Raw genomic sequence first — 16983 nt, 5'->3', positions numbered from 1 at the left:
GAGAGAGTCATCAAAAAAGGAACGATAAGACGGGTGGTCAGGCATTGCCAGTAGCCGACAGGCATACTGACAAAGCAGTATATCGCGCCGGTAGGTGAGTGGCAACTCAACAGCGTCAGCATGAAGACTCTCGACGGGACTAGTATAAAACGCTCCGATCACAAGTCGTAAATCCCGATGTTGTATGGAGTTGAGGCGGCGTAAGATAGATGGCCGTGCAGAGGAGCATACGAAGCTCCCATAATCCAGCTTGGAGCGGACGATCGACCGATATAGGCGAAGTAGGACGGTTCGATCCGCTCCCCACGACATACCACTGAGAACACGGAGGACCTTTAGAGAACGGGTACAACGGGCAGCCAAATATGACATGTGGAGACCAACTAAGTTTCCTGTCAAATGTAAGACCTAAAAATTTTGTTGTCTCCACGAATGGGGGAGCAACGGGACCGAGTCTTAAGGACGGTGGGAGAAACTCTTTGTAGCGCCAGAAGTTAATACAGACCGTCTTCTCGGCAGAAAAACGGAAGCCATTGGCGACACTCCAGGAGTAAAGACGGTCAAGAGAACGCTGAAGACAGCGCTCCAGGAAACACGTACGCTGCGCGCTGCAATAGATGGTAAAATCGTCCACGAAAAGGGAGCCTGATACATCAGCTGGGAGGCAATCCATTATTGGATTGATCGCTATGGCGAAGAGAGCGACGCTCAAAACTGAGCCCTGTGGCACCCAATTCTCCTGGCGAAAGGTGTGACAGGACAGAACCCACACGTACCCTGAACTGTCGATCCATTAAAAAGGAACGAATAAAAAGAGGGAGGCGACCGCGAAGGCCCCATGTATGCATGGTGCGGAGAATGCCCGCCCTCCAACAGGTGTCGTAAGCCTTCTCCAAATCAAAGAACACAGCTGCGGTCGGGCGCTTCCGCAAGAAGTTATTCATAATGAAGGTCAACAAGGTAACCAGATGGTCAACAGCAGAGCGGCGCCTACGAAATCCACATTGTACATTGGTAAGTAGGCGTCGAGACTCGAGCAGCCAAACCAATCGAGAGTTAAGTGATGACTTTACAGACACAGCTGGTAAGCGAGATGGGTCGATAACTGGAAGGCAAGTGCTTGTCCTTCCCCGGCTTAGGAATCGGGACAATAGACGCGCGCCAGCATGCGGGAACATGTCCCCCAATCCAGATGCGATTCAGGCCCAGGAGCGGAGGACCGTGATCGGCCAAGTGCGTTTTCGAGTTCCCGCATGGTGAATGGGGCATTGTAACTTTCACGATTCGAGGAGCGGAAGTTAGGTGTCCTAGCCTCCTCTGCCTGTTTGCGGGGGAGGAAGGCAGGGTGGTAATGAGCGGAGCTCGAAACCTCTGCGAAAAAGCGGCCGAAGGCATTGGAGACAGCCTCAGGGGCCACAAGGACGTCATTCGCGACCGTCAAGCCAGAAACTGGTGAGTGGACCTTAGTGCCAGATAGCCGGCGCAGGCTACCCCAGACAACAGAAGGAGTAAAACTGTTGAAGGTGCTTGTGAAAGCAGCCCTGCTGGCTTTCTTGCTTACTTTAATAATACGACGACACTGTGCACGTAATAGTTTATAATTGATACAATTCGCCACTGTAGGGTGGCGTTTAAAGGTGCGTAAAGCACGTCGACGAGCACGTAAAGCATCTCTACATGCTGCGGTCCACCAAGGGACCGGTACGCGACGTGGAGAAGAAGTAGGGTGAGGGATGGAATATTCAGCAGCAGTGAGAATAACTTCCGTGAGGTGTGCGACCTGACGATCACAGCTTGTGAAGGTTTGATCCTGAAAGGTCGCCCTGGAAGAGAAGAGCCCCCAGTCTGCTTTGGAGATGGTCCAACTAGATGAGCACGGAGAGGGGGTATGCTGCAGGAGATGGATAACACACGGGAAGTGGTTGCTCGAATATGTATCAGAAAGTGCATACCACTCGAACCGGCGTGCAAGTTGGGTAGTACATATAGAGAGGTCTAAATGGGAATAGGTGTGAGATGTGTCCGAAAGAAAAGTAGGGGCGCCAGTATTGAGGCAGACAAGATTGAGCTGGTTGAAAAGGTCTGCTAACAGGGAGCCCCTCGGGCAGGATGCTGGAGAGCCCCAAAGGGGATGGTGGGCATTGAAGTCTCCAGTTAACAAAAATGGTGCAGGGAGCTGAGCAATAATTTGCATCATGTCTGCCCTGGTAATGGCAGACGACGATGGAGTGTAAACGGTACAAATGGAAAATGTAAAAGTGGGGAGAGTAATGCGGATGGCAACTGCCTGCAGGCCGGTGTGCAACGTGATGGGATCTTAGTAAATATCATCCCGGACCAGCAACATAACCCCTCCATGAGCCGGGATACCTACCACAGGGGGTAGGTCAAAACGCACAGAGGTGTAGTGTGCCAAGGCAATTTGATCGCATGGGCGTAGCTTTGTTTCCTGGAGGGCTACGATGAGCGGACGGTGCAAGCGGAGCAGCAACTGCAAGTCCTCTCGGTTGGAGCGAATGCTATAAATATTCCAGTGAATAAGTGCCGTCGTAAGAAGAAAAGGAAGATGAAAGAAGGGGTCACCTCGAAGGCCACTGAGGGCCTGGCTTCGAGCGAGCACTGCCGCCGCTATCAGTAGGCGGACAGTCATCGTCCATTGGGTCTATAGGTTCATCGGCCATCTTGGGAAGATGGCCGGGAGGGGGAGCTTCCTCCGCCGGTGAACGGCCAGATGTTCGGCTACCAGCGGTGCGGCCAGGCGAAACGGATGACGGCCTGGGGCGGCAACCGCTGGGTGGCGCAGGAGAAGAAATGCGCCGTGGCGGAGAAGGAGAACTGTGCTTCCTATGAGCCTTCTTGGAAGGTCGTTTGGTGGAAGTACCGGTCGAAGGCTGGGAGGTCGAGTTACATAGGAAGTCTGCATGGGACGGTTCCTTCTTGAAGGCCCGTGCATCTGACTTCGGGGTCTTCGTCTTAGCAGAAGCTGATGAAGGGGCTGGTGTCTGTGGGGTGATGGGAGGAAGAGGAGACGTCGACCGCGCGTTAGCACTGGCCGAACGGACGACCGTGGTGCTGAAGGTCAGATCGCATGTCTGGGTTGCCACCTCCCTGGTAGTCCGAGGAGAGGCGAGGACAGTACTGTATTTCCCCGCTGGGAGCAGCGTGGGCTTCCTACTAGCCAATAGCTTGCGAGCAGCCGAGGTGGACACTTTCTCTTTACCAGAATTTCTTGGATACAGCGTTCTTCCTTATAGACAGGACAGTCGCGGGAGGATGCGGCATGGTCACCCTGACAGTTCACACAACGAGGAGACGGAGGTGGACAGTCACCCTCATGGGCATCCCTGCCACAAGTGACACATTTAGCCGCATTGGAACAAGACTGTCGAGTGTGATTGAAACGCTGACACTGGTAGCAGCGCGTAGGTGTCGGGACATAGGGGCGAATAGAAATAACCTCGTAGCCCGCCTTGATGCGCGATGGCAGCTTAACACTATCGAAGGTCAAGAAAAATGTCCGGGTCGGTACAAGGTCATCGTTGACCTTTTTCATGACCCTATGGACAGCCGTCACGCCCTGCTCAGCGAGGAAAGATTGAATCTCCCTGTCAGTCAATCCGTCGAGGGATCTAGTATAGACCACACCACGAGACGAATTCAAAGTTCGGTGAGCCTCCACCCGGACAGGAAACGTGTACAGGAGTGTGGCCCAAGGCAGTTTTTGTGCCTGAAAGGCGCTCTCAGTTTCTAGTAATAAGGTACCGTTACGCAACCTGGTACAAGATTTGACAGATCCGGCTATGGCATCTACGCCCTTCTGGATAACGAAAGGGTTGACAGAGGAAAAATCCTTTCCATCCTCAGATCGAGAAACGACGAGGAACTGTGGGGCAGGCGGTAGTACTTTTGTCACTGGTGGCTGGTCAAGTTTCCGTTTTTGGGCAGAAGTCGAGAGAGATGGAGTGAAATCCATTGCGGAGGAATCCCCCATGATTGCCAGCGTCTCCGATGGCGCGCTCCTTCCTTGTGGGGACCCTCTCAGAGGGCACTCCCGCCTTAGGTGAATGTTTACACCTCAGGTCACACCTCCCGAGTAACAGACGGAGGGACCAATCGGCATGGTCAGAAGGTATCAGCTCAGGCAATCACCCCTCCCCGGGCCTGACCTTTACCAGGGGGTACGTGCGTGCCTTACATGTCTACCCAGGGTGGGGAATTACCAGTTACCCGGTCACCGGCTACGCGTGCGAACGCGTGGGTCGGCCTTCAGGCGCGCACAGGGAGGAAGGAAGAAGAGGAAAAAGAAGAGAGAGAGAGGGAGAGAGAGGACAGACTGTCTCAAACGCCGAGGCGGAGACCAGAGAAGGCAAGGAGAAGAAGGCAATGAGAAGGCAAGGAGAAGAAGGCAATGAGAAGAAGACAAGGGAAAGAGTAAGGAAGACAATGAGGTGGAGAAGAGCAAAGAAAGGAACCAACCAAAGGAAGGAGGAAACGAGAAGTGAAAAAGCAAAATGACCGCAAATAGAGGTCGTGGAACCGTCCGTCTCTGGACGCAGGCGCTAACTACCCCCTTGAGGGGGAGGGACTCCTTTTAGTCGCCTCTTACGACAGGCAGGAATACCTCGGGCCTATTCTAATCCCCGGACCCGCAGGGGGGATTCCCCAGGGTTTTTTTTTTTGGTTGGGTTTAAGGGCGCTCAACTACTGAGGTCATTAGCGCCCAGTCACTGTTGTTAGAGCACATGGAATCTAGTAAAACTCAAGGGGAGAGGGGGACACCAGAAAGACCTGACAAAGATGCAGATAAAGTAAGTAAAAAGGTTAGATGTCTTTGGACAAGCCAGTCAAAGTTATAAAACGCAGAACACGAGCAGCTGCTCGAGTGTCATCAGCTAAAACATCCGGTAAAGTAGATGGCAGGGACAGGATAACACGAAATTGACTAAAACGGGGACACGACAATAAAACATGGCGCACTGTTAATGCCTGTCCACACGGACACTGCGGGGCTGTGTCACCGAAGAGCAGGTAGCGGTGGCTAAACCGGCAATGCCCAATTCGCAACCTGGTCAGAAGGACCTCCTCGCGCCGAGATGGTCGGGAGGATGTTGTCCAAGGAGTTGGGAGCGGTTTTACTGCCCGGAGCTTGTTTCCTTGGAGGGATGACCAAGCATCCCACCACAACGACACAAGCCTCTTACATACATCCCCCCGAACGTCCGATGACGGGACACAATGGGAGGCTGGCCGAGGCAGGAGGACTGCAGCCTTGGCTGCAGCATCCGCAGCCTCATTCCCAGGCACTCCTTCATGTCCGGGAACCCACAGAAAGCTGACAGAACCACCATTATCAGCAAAAGAATGGAGGGACTGCTGTATCCGTTGAATCAAGGGATGGACCGGATAAGGAGCTCCAAGGCTCTGAAGAGCACTGATTGAGTCAGAGCAGAGTACATACGATGAATGGCGGTGGCGGCGGGCATACTGAACGGCCTGATGGAGAGCAAAAAGCTCGGCCGTAAAGCTGGAACATTGGTCGAGGAGCCGGTATTTAAAGGTGGCGGCCCCGACGACAAAGGCACAGCCGACACCATCGTCAGTTTTGGAGCCATCGGTGTAAATAAAGGTGTGACCGGCAAGTCGAGCACGAAGTTCGACAAACCGTGAGCAATACACTGCAGCCGGAGTACCCTCCTTCGGGAGTGAGCTGAGGTCGAGATAAATATGAACCGGAGCCTGGAGCCAAGGTGGTGTCGGGCTCTCACCCTCTCTGAAGGTGGTAGGGAGGGCAAAATCCAATTGTCGAAGCAAGCGACGGAAGCGGACTCCGGGGGGCAGCAGGGCAGACACATACAACCCGTACTGACGATCGAGAGAATCGGCGAAGAAGGACTTGTAAGAGGGGTGGTCGGGCATAGACAACAGCCGGCAGGCATACCGACACAGCAGTACGTGGCGCCGGTAGGTCAATGGTAACTCGGCAGCTTCAGCATTAAGACTCTGGACAGGACTAGTGTACAACTCTCCGGTCCCCGATGGTGGATGGAGTTGAGCCGACGCAAGAGGGATGGCCGAGCGGACGAGTAAACGAAGCTCCCATAATCCAGCTTCGATCGGACTATGGACCGATACAAGCGAAGCAGGACAGTGCAATCCATCCCCAAGATGAACCACTAAGAACTCTGAGGACATTAAGGGAATGTGTACAACGGGCCGCCAAATAAGTGACATGTGGAGACCAACACAGTTTCCTGTCCAACGTGAGCCCTAGAAACTTAGTTGTGTCCTGGAATGGGAGAACAACGGGACCGAGATGTAAGGATGGAGGAAGGAACGCTTTAAATCGCCAAAAGTTGATACAAACCGTCTTCTCTTCAGAGAACCGGAAGCCATTTGCCACGCTCCATGAGTAGAGGCTGTCGAGACAACGCTGAAGGCAGCGCTCCAGGAGGCATGTTCTCTGGGCACTCCAGTAGATCGCGAAGTCATCGACAAAGAGAGAGCCTGAGACATTAGGTGGAATGCAATCCATAATTGGATTGATCGCGATGGCAAAAAGGGCTACGCTTAAGACGGAGCCCTGAGGCACTCCGTTCTCCTGGAGGAAGACGTCGGACAATACGGAACCCACACGTACCCTAAACGTTCGATCCGTTAAAAAGGAATCAATAAAAAGGGGCAGGCGACCGCGTAGGCCCCACCTGTGCATAGTGCGGAGGATACCTCCTCTCCAACAGGTATCATAAGCCTTTTCCAAGTCGAAGAACACGGCTACCGTTTGGCGCCTTCGCAAAAAGTTGTTCATGATGAATGTCGACAAGGTCACAAGGTGGTCAACAGCGGAGCGGCGGCGACGAAAGCCGCATTGGACATTAGTAAGTAGTCGTCGAGATTCAAGAATCCAGACCAACCGAGCATTAACCATGCGCTCCATCACCTTACAGACACAGCTTGTAAGAGAAATGGGGCGGTAACTAGAAGGAAGGTGTCTATCCTTCCCAGGTTTGGGTATAGGAACAACAACGGCGTCACGCCAACGCATGGGGACTTTACCTTCGGTCCAGATGCGATTGTAGGTACGAAGAAGGAAGCTTTTGCCCGCCGGAGAAAGGTGTGCCAGCATCTGAACGTGAATGGCATCGGGCCCCGGAGCAGAGGACCGGGACAGTGCAAGCGCACGTTCGAGTTCCCGCATAGTAAAGGGGGCATTATAAGTTTCCAGATTCAGCGAGTGGAAGGAAGGTCGCCGAGCCTCTTCTGCCTCTTTCCTGGGAAGGAAGGCAGGATGGTAATGGGCGGAGCTTGAAACCTCCGCGAAAAAGCGGCCGAAGGCGTTGGAGACAGCCACAGGATCAACAAGGACCTCATTACCTGAGGTCAGGCCAGGTACCGAGGAGTGGGCCTTAATGCCCGACAGCCAGCGCAGGCTACCCCAAACGACGGAAGAGGGAGTAAAACTGTTAAAGGAGCTGGTGAAAGAGGCCCAACAAGCTTTTTTGCTGTCTTTGATGACTCGACGGCATTGCGCTCGGAGTCGTTTGTATTCAATACAATTCGCCAACGTAGGATGGCGGCGAAAGGTGCGTAAAGCACGCCGTCGTGCACGGATAGCGTCCCTACAAGCCTCGTTCCACCAGGGGACGGAAACGCGACGTGAAGAAGAAGCAGTACGAAGAATGGAACGTTCGGCAGCATTGATGGTAACAGCCGTGAGGTATTCGACCTGACTGTCACAACTGGGAAAATCGTGGTCCGGAAATGTCGCCAGGGAGAAGTAAAGTCCCCAGTCAGCTTTCCGTATGTTCCAGCTCGAAGGACGTGGGGATGGGGTGTGGTGCAGGAGACGAACGACACAGGGGAAGTGGTCGCTCGAATAGGTGTCAGAAAGGACATACCACTCGAACCGATGGGCAAGAGTGGTAGAACAGATCGAGAGGTCCAAATGGGAGTAGGTATGAGTAGAGTCCGAGAGGAAAGTCGGGGCGCCGGTATTGAGGCAGACAAGATTGAGATGGTTGAAGACATCCGCCAAGAGTGAGCCTCTTTGACAGGATGCAGGAGAGCCCCAAAGGGGATGATGGGCATTGAAGTCGCCAAACAATAAAAACGGCGGGGGAAGCTGAACGATCAGGTGCATCATGTCAGCCCGACTAACAGCAGATGACTGAGGAGTGTAGATGGTACAAACTGAAAAAGTAAAAGCAGAAAGAGTAATGCGGACAGCTATTGCTTGGAGTGGGGTGGTCAATGGGATGGGATGGTAATAGACATCGTCCCGAACGAGCAACATGACCCCACCATGTACTGGGATACCGTCCACAGGGGTGAGGTCATACCGCTCCGAGGTATAGTGGGTGAAGGCAATACGGTCAGTCGGGCGCAACTTGGTTTCCTGGAGACCAAGGACGAGCGGACAGTGCAGGCGGAGGAGCAGTTGTAATTCCTCCCGATTAGATCGAATACCTCTTATGTTCCAATGAAACAACGCCATCGCTAGTCAAAAGGTTGGGGGTACGAGATGGGGGAAGAGCTGGTCACCTCGACGGCCGCGGAGGGCCAGGTTGCGAGTGAACAACGCTACACCCAACTGGAGGTGGATCCGGTTCCATCGACTCGTCGCCAGCTGCGGCCGCTGTCCCTGGGTGTGTAGGAGGGGCCGCATCATTCGCCGACGAAAGGCCAGCGGAGCGCCTGGCAGCAGAGCGTCCCGGCGAAACTGAGGACGGCCGGGAGCAGCGACTCACGGATGGAGCGTCAGACGAAACGCGCCGGGGTGGAGAGGGGGATAGAGTCTTCTTCTTGGAGGCCTTCTTGGAAGGCCGAGGAGGCACAGGGATGGTGGGCTGGACCCGAAGGAGGTCCTCACGCGCGGGGTCCGTTTTGGAACGCCGGACCTCGGAAGCTGCGGTCCGGGACGTTTCCCCGATGGACGCCTGAGAAGAGGAACGCTTCTCAGGTGGCGTGGGGGGAGGGGGAGGAGGAGGAGGAGGAAGGGTGGCCCCTGGGGCAGAGGGGGTGGGGGCCACGGGGGAGGAGGATTTGGAAGGGAGGGATTTGGGAGGCGGAGGCAGAGCCCCCTGATGGGCGGAGGAGGCAGAGGGGGGACAGGATAGGGGTGAGGATACCGCGAAAGGAGTGGACACAACTGAGGCAAACGAAGTCGTCAATGGCACGGGATGGAGGCGGTCATACTTCTTCTTGGCCTCTGTATAGGAGAGCCGATCCAAAGTTTTGATTTCTTGTATCTTCTTCTCCTTCTGATATGCGGGGCAGTCTGAGGATCTAGGCGAGTGGACGCCAGGACAATTAATGCACCGAGGTGGTGGGGTGCATGTATGTTCCTCACGAAGAGGACGTCCACAATCGCCACAAAGGGGCTCAGCCTCACACCGTGACGACATGTGCCCAAAGCGCAAACACCTAAAACAGCGCATAGGAGGCGGGACGTAGCGTCGCACGTCACACCGGTAGCACATCACCTTTACCTTCTCCGGGAGAACGTCCCCTCGAAGGCGAGGATAAAGGTCCCGGTGTCGATGCGACGGTCTTTGGGGCCACGCTGGACTCGCCGGACGAAATGCACGCCTCGGCGCTCCAGGTTGGCCCTGAGCTCCTCATCAGATTGTAGCAGGAGGTCACGATGAAAAATAACCCCCTGCGTCCTATTTAGTGCCAGATGGGGGACAATGGATACTGGGATGTCCCCTAGGCAGTCTCACGCCTGGAGCGCCGCCGACTGTGTGGCGGAGGTGGTCTTGATAAGAACTGACCCTGAACGCATCTTGCTGAGAGCCTCGATTTCCCCAAAGACGTCCTCAATGTGCTGAACAAAGAACATGGGCTTGGAGGTGGCGAATGTCCCCCCATCGGTTCGAGAACAGACCAAATAGCGGGGGAAGTACTTCGCCCCAAGCCGGCGGGCCTGTCCCTCCTCCCATGGAGTGGCCAAGGGGGAAGGGCAGGAGAACCAGGACTAGAAACAGTACCTTTTCTTTTGAAAGACTCGGCCGCAGAGCGACCTGATACGTGTTGACGTTTCATCTGCGAAACGTCCGCCCCGATACCACCCACTCCGACCAGGGGCTCTCCCCACGGGCGCCACCCAGCCGCAGCAAGGGCCACCTGGCAGGATGACCATTGCCGGGAGTCTTGATGCCGCAAGGAGACGGGCATCTACTCCTTGGCCGACGTGGGGAGGGTGCAGCTCAGGTATCGGCAGTACGATCCCTGAGTTGTCAGGGGGCTACAACCTAGAGGGTACATGATGACCCCACCACAACGGGCTGGCTACCGTGCTGGATTTCTGGTGCCATGGAAAGTCCATCATGATCGCTGGGGCAGATGGAGATGCACTATGGGCGTAACTTGGACAACCCATCAGGCGTTTAGGCCCAATTTGAGGAATAGTGGGTATGGTTACAACGCCGGTGCAATACTGAGTGCCAAGGTCTTAGAGCACTTAGGACCAGTGGTACACCACGTAAGGTGTCCTTCCCCAAAAGGCTCGTACTTCAGAAGAATTTTGAAAAATGGAGGTCAAACCCCAAGGGGGACCATCACATGAAAGGCCGAAACGGTTGAAACTCCTTATAGTCGCCTCGTACGACAGGCAGGAATACCTCGGGCCTATTCTTACCCCGGACCCGCAGGGGGGATTCCCCATGGTGATGGGCATCTACTCCTCAACATATGTGGGAAGTTAATGGCACGGGCGTCAGCAGAATTATCTCTGTGTGATCAGGGGGCTACAACCAACGGGGTACATGACACTCCAGCCACTATGGACTGGCTACCGTGCTGGATACCAGGTGCAACCAAGCAAACAAGTACATTATCATTCTCAGCATAGAAAATGATACTGCACAGTTGATGGAAAAAATCAGGAGGGTGACCTCGCCCAACAGTTGGAGGATGAGCAGAAGTGGAGATCCACATTGACGAAGGATGTGATAGGTCTGAACATGTGATGGATATGATGCACCATGTATTGTGAGACTCGTTTTAGTCACCTCTTACGACAGGATTACCTCGGGCCTATTCTAACCCCAGACCCACAGGGGGATTGGCACTAGTGCTGCAAGCTGTTGTCGGGAAGCATTTTCATTTTTCAATGTAGTGCAAAAGCTTTATAATTTTTTTCTCTGCTTGTACTCAGTGCTGGGATAAACTACTTTCTTTCAGGAAACCAGGAAGCAAAAAGGTAAAAACATTTGTCAGCAAGAGAGGAAGCACATGTAAGTCTATATGAAAACTGGGAGGGAGTTAATGCCCTCATACACATTGGCAATAAAACGTTTGAAAAACCACTTGTGCGAAATGAGGCTTCAGCTTTATTAAATCAACTCAGCAGACTAGAAACAGAATTCATATTTGGAAGGACATACTTCAGAGATTTAACAGTGTAAATCTGAAGTTGCAAGGTGTAAATATTGATACTAAAATAGTGCACGAATTATATGAATCACTTTTAGGAGTTATTACATCTATTTGTGGCATGTTCAACTATTATGAAAATAAATCTATGGAGATTATGACTGATATAGACTATGAATGCACCTATAAAAGATCACGAAAATGCAAACTTCATGATGAAGTGGACTCTTAATAGATTAGATTTACTTTCATTCCAATGGATCCGTAGTGAGGTGGTCCTCCAGGATGTGGAACATGTCAGAAAAACAACAATACATGACAAATATTTACAACTAAAACAAATAAGCTAATGTACCATTCCACATGTCCCAAGTGGAATGATCGTCATTTTTTAATGAACACTAAGAGTCATTTTACAAATACTAATGCACTGAATTTAAAATAAAGTTTTTTTATTTATTTATAAGGTAATAAACATGTAATACAACTACTGTAATACTCATTTACAGTGAACACAATACTGCACTGAAATGGTGCAGAAGTTATGTTGTACTTATATACACATCAGTTGGTTTTACTAAGAAATTCATCAATGGAGTAGGAGGAGTTGGCCACCAATAAATCCTTTAGGCTTCTCTTAAACTGAATTTCATTGGTTGTTAAGCTTTTTATGGCTGCTGGCAAGATATTGAAAATGTGTGTTCCTGAATAATGCACACCTTTTTGTACAAGACTAAGTGACTTTAAATCCTTGTGAAGATTATTCTTATTTCTAGTATTGATTCCATGAATTGAGCTGTTGGTTTGAAAAAGTGATATATTTTTAATGACAAATTTCATTAAGGAATAAATATATTGGGAAGCAGTAGTTAGTATTCCTAGTTTCCTAAACAGGCTTCTGCAGGATGTTCTTGAGTTCACACCACATAACTCTTACTGCACGTTTTTGTGCCCAGAAAACTTTAGCTTGGCTTGATGAATTACCCCAAAAAATAATCCCATATGACATTATGGAATGAAAGTAAGCATAGTATGCCAGCTTTTTCATTTTTATATCCCCTATGTCTGACAAAATTCGAATTGCAAACAGATTTGTTAAGACACTTCAGCAGTTCTGTGGTGTGCTCCACCCAGTTGAATTTATTATCAAGCTGTAATCCCAAGAATTTAACACTGTCCACTTCTATATTCTTGTCATCGTATGTTAGACATATACTCTTTGGACACCCCTTACAAGTTCTGAACTGCATGTAGTGTGTTTTTTCAAAGTTTAGTGACAAAGAATTGGCTAGGAACCAGTGATTAATGTCCACAAATATTTTATTGGCTGATCTTTCTAAGACTACACTTGATTTGCTATTTATTGCAATGTTTGTATCATCGGCAAACAAAACAAACTTGGCATCTGGTAATGTTACTGATGAAAGGTCATTGATATACACAAGAAAAAGTAAGGGCCCAAAATGGAACCTTGTGGGACCCCACATGTAATTAGTTCCCAGTTGGATGATGCCTGATAGCTTGATACATGTCTCTTTCCTAATAACACCCTTTGTTTCCTGCCAGAGATATAAGATTTGAACCATTTTGCAGCATTTCCTGTTACACTACAATATTCTAGTTTACTTAAAAGGATATTGTGATTTACACAGTCAAATGCCTTTGACAGATCACAAAATATACCAGTTGCCTGCAATTTTTTGTCTAATTAATTAAGCACATTTTCACTGTAAGTGTAGATAGTCTTCTCAGTATCAGAACCTTTTAGAAATCCAAACTGTGACTGACAGTATGTTATTTGAGATGAGATGGTTATAAAGACTGTACATTACTTTTTCGAAAATTTTTGAGAATGCTGGCAACAGTGAAAATGGACGGAAATTTGATGCTATTTCTTTATCTCCCTTCTTAAACAGTGGCTTAACTTCAGCATATTTCAGCCATTCAGGAAATATTCCACTGATAAACGACGGGTTACACAGATAGCTTAATATGTTACTTAGCTCAGAATCACATTCTTTAATTAACTTTGTTGATATTTCATCATACCCACTAGATGTTTTTGATTTTAAAGATTTTATGATGGACATTATTTCTGTTGGGGTAGTGAGGGTCAAATTCATATTATGGAAGTTGCTTGAAATGTCTGGTCTAAGGTAATCCATAGCAGCATCTACCGAACCTGACAACCCCATCTTTTCAGTAACAGTTATAAAATGTTTGTTAAAAAGTTCTGCAACACTATACACATCTGTCACCAATGTATCATTTACTCTTAATGCTATTTGTTCCTCTTCATGTCTGGTTCTACCGGTCTCCTCCTTCACTATATCCCATATTGTCTTTATTTTGTTATCTGTTACGACTATCTTTTCCTTGTAACATATTTGCTTTGACATCCGTATTGCAGTCTTTAATATTTTGCAGTATTTCTTATAATGTGCTATAGCATCAACATTGGAAATGTTTCAGATTGACAGATACAGTTTTCTTTTTGTTTTACAAGATACCCCTATTCCTATTTAGTCTAAACATTTCTCCCAGCACCCAACAACTAGCACACCGAATTAGTGAGGAAGGAGGAAAGCTATAGAACACTGACTCCTTCACAATTTTCAGTAACCTTTAGAACAGTTCACCTGATATTTTTGAACATGCAGCAAAACTCCAAGCATCATATGACAGATGTAGAGCCTTCCTTGCCTAGTGAATGTATAACAAATCTTATATGCTAGAAGCTCTGCTTAATTTTTAGGCCATAAAAGAAAACTTCTTTTCCTTGTGTACATTTCTGTTGTCTTAACAGATGAATGTGTTAACACAATGCAGTTTTAAATTTGTTTTATCCACTGCCGTACACCAAGTACAGTTCAGGAACCATATTACATTTCGATTGAGCAAGACTAGACTGCTGACGCGTCCTACAGAACAACGAATAGCATAGTACGGAAACAGCTCCCAGCGCTCCCACCCACAAAGGAAATTGTGAAGTGATCAGGTAATAGCCCTTATTTAAAACTTATTTTGTGGGAGAGGGCACATGTAGTAAGGTGTGCGTAGGGGCACAAAATTTTTAACCGCCACTCGATGCGGTTATGAACGTCTGGCATCTAACACTTCCTACAGAAAATTGTGGCATGTAGTTCATGATTCTCATTGCAGAATCTGAGTGTTTCCTCACTTCGTAACAGGAAGTGGCCTCTATCTCCAATTCTAAATTGGACAGAGGGTAGTTTTACATGGTCGGCATGTATGGAGCATGTGGAAGGTGAATGTGGACTTGTTTCCTCTGGAGCCAGTTGTGCATATACTGGCTAATTATCGATGACAGCTTCTAGCGTTTCCCTGCTATTTGTTTGCTATGCGGTTCCCAGGTCAAATACTGGAGAAAATTGAAGTAGCAGAGAAAATTGAGGCCAAGATTCGTTCACGAACATCAGCAACCAGATACTGCCATTGAAATTTTTTGTCGAGGCCGAGGGATATGATGTGTGTTTTAGTTCTGTAAAGTAGGATTGGATAGTCGCTTGTAGGTTGTAGTTGTGTGACCAGTGTAGGAAGCTCCATTGGCAGGTTCTTTCTGGGCACTGTGCATGCTTTCAAGCCATTGACCAGGAAGTATTGGTTACTTAAATGGTCTACAGTGATTAAAATTACTTCGTAGTTGACGCTTCACGTGCTGGTGCTGGTTTCCTCCAATCGCAGAGCTTAACATCGCGCCCAAACCATTCGCCATTGCCACACACAAAAAAATGCACACACAACACATGCACACAAAAATAAAAAAAACACGCACACACGCACACACACAAAAATAAAAAAGCACCCGCACACAAAAAACCCGCACACAAAAAACCCGCACACAAAAAACCCGCACACAAAAAACCCGCACACAAAAAACCCGCACACAAAAAACCCGCACACAAAAAACCCGCACACAAAAAACCCGCACACAAAAAACCCGCACACAAAAAACCCGCACACAAAAAACCCGCACACAAAAAACCCGCACACAAAAAACCCGCACACAAAAAACCCGCACACAAAAAACCCGCACACAAAAAACCCGCACACAAAAAACCCGCACACAAAAAACCCGCACACAAAAAACCCGCACACAAAAAACCCGCACACAAAAAACCCGCACACAAAAAACCCGCACACAAAAAACCCGCACACAAAAAACCCGCACACAAAAAACCCGCACACAAAAAACCCGCACACAAAAAACCCGCACACAAAAAACCCGCACACAAAAAACCCGCACACAAAAAACCCGCACACAAAAAACCCGCACACAAAAAACCCGCACACAAAAAACCCGCACACAAAAAACCCGCACACAAAAAACCCGCACACAAAAAACCCGCACACAAAAAACCCGCACACAAAAAACCCGCACACAAAAAACCCGCACACAAAAAACCCGCACACAAAAAACCCGCACACAAAAAACCCGCACACAAAAAACCCGCACACAAAAAACCCGCACACAAAAAACCCGCACACAAAAAACCCGCACACAAAAAACCCGCACACAAAAAACCCGCACACAAAAAACCCGCACACAAAAAACCCGCACACAAAAAACCCGCACACAAAAAACCCGCACACAAAAAACCCGCACACAAAAAACCCGCACACAAAAAACCCGCACACAAAAAACCCGCACACAAAAAACCCGCACACAAAAAACCCGCACACAAAAAACCCGCACACAAAAAACCCGCACACAAAAAACCCGCACACAAAAAACCCGCACACAAAAAACCCGCACACAAAAAACCCGCACACAAAAAACCCGCACACAAAAAACCCGCACACAAAAAACCCGCACACAAAAAACCCGCACACAAAAAACCCGCACACAAAAAACCCGCACACAAAAAACTCGTCTTGAATCTGCAACCAAGTGCGAACGAGGATTGCCCATCGGTTGGTAAGGCAGCAGCTCGCGTGGCCAGTGAGAGGTAACCGATGATAGCGAGAAATTACAGATTGCATTTAGTGCTGAAACACTTTGTCTTGAGTTTGTTCGTAGAGGTTGCTTTAACAGCCGTGAAGAAAGCGATCGTTGAGTTCTGCCGCAGAGTGCTGACCGCCATTTCCTTTGATACGTTTGCTCATCACGAGGTTTTGATTAGCTAAGGACACGAGTTTAAGTTCAAGGCTGCAAAACGCATTGTCTGCCGCAGTTCATTCATTAGTCATTTAAAATCAGCAGCCGACAGAGCAACTCGCATTTGCAACGTACCTCGGAGCGCCGCTACCAATACTGTTCCGCGTTACAAATTAACGGTATTTGTTAAGTGACCCGCTGACCTATAAAAACCCATCGGTAGCCGACAGCCGACATTGCAACACTACCAGCAAGTGACATGTCAACTATCAATCTAATCTGACTGTAGTACTAAGACCGTCACTGTCTTGGGCAACATTGGTTTGGCCCATGTGTCAACTGTAGGCGACTTTGGCTGTTGAGACGATCTGGGACGCCTACTGCGTACCGCATTGTGTTTGGAACATAGTACAGCACAGAGCAGTTACGCTATTTGTCGCCGAAGCGGTTGTGGAAAACACAGACGGAATCGAGGCGCTCCACCTGGCAGC

This window comes from Schistocerca nitens, chromosome 1, assembly GCF_023898315.1.
Source record: "Schistocerca nitens isolate TAMUIC-IGC-003100 chromosome 1, iqSchNite1.1, whole genome shotgun sequence".
Lineage (NCBI taxonomy): Eukaryota > Metazoa > Arthropoda > Insecta > Orthoptera > Acrididae > Schistocerca > Schistocerca nitens.
This window is presented reverse-complemented; position numbering follows the sequence as displayed.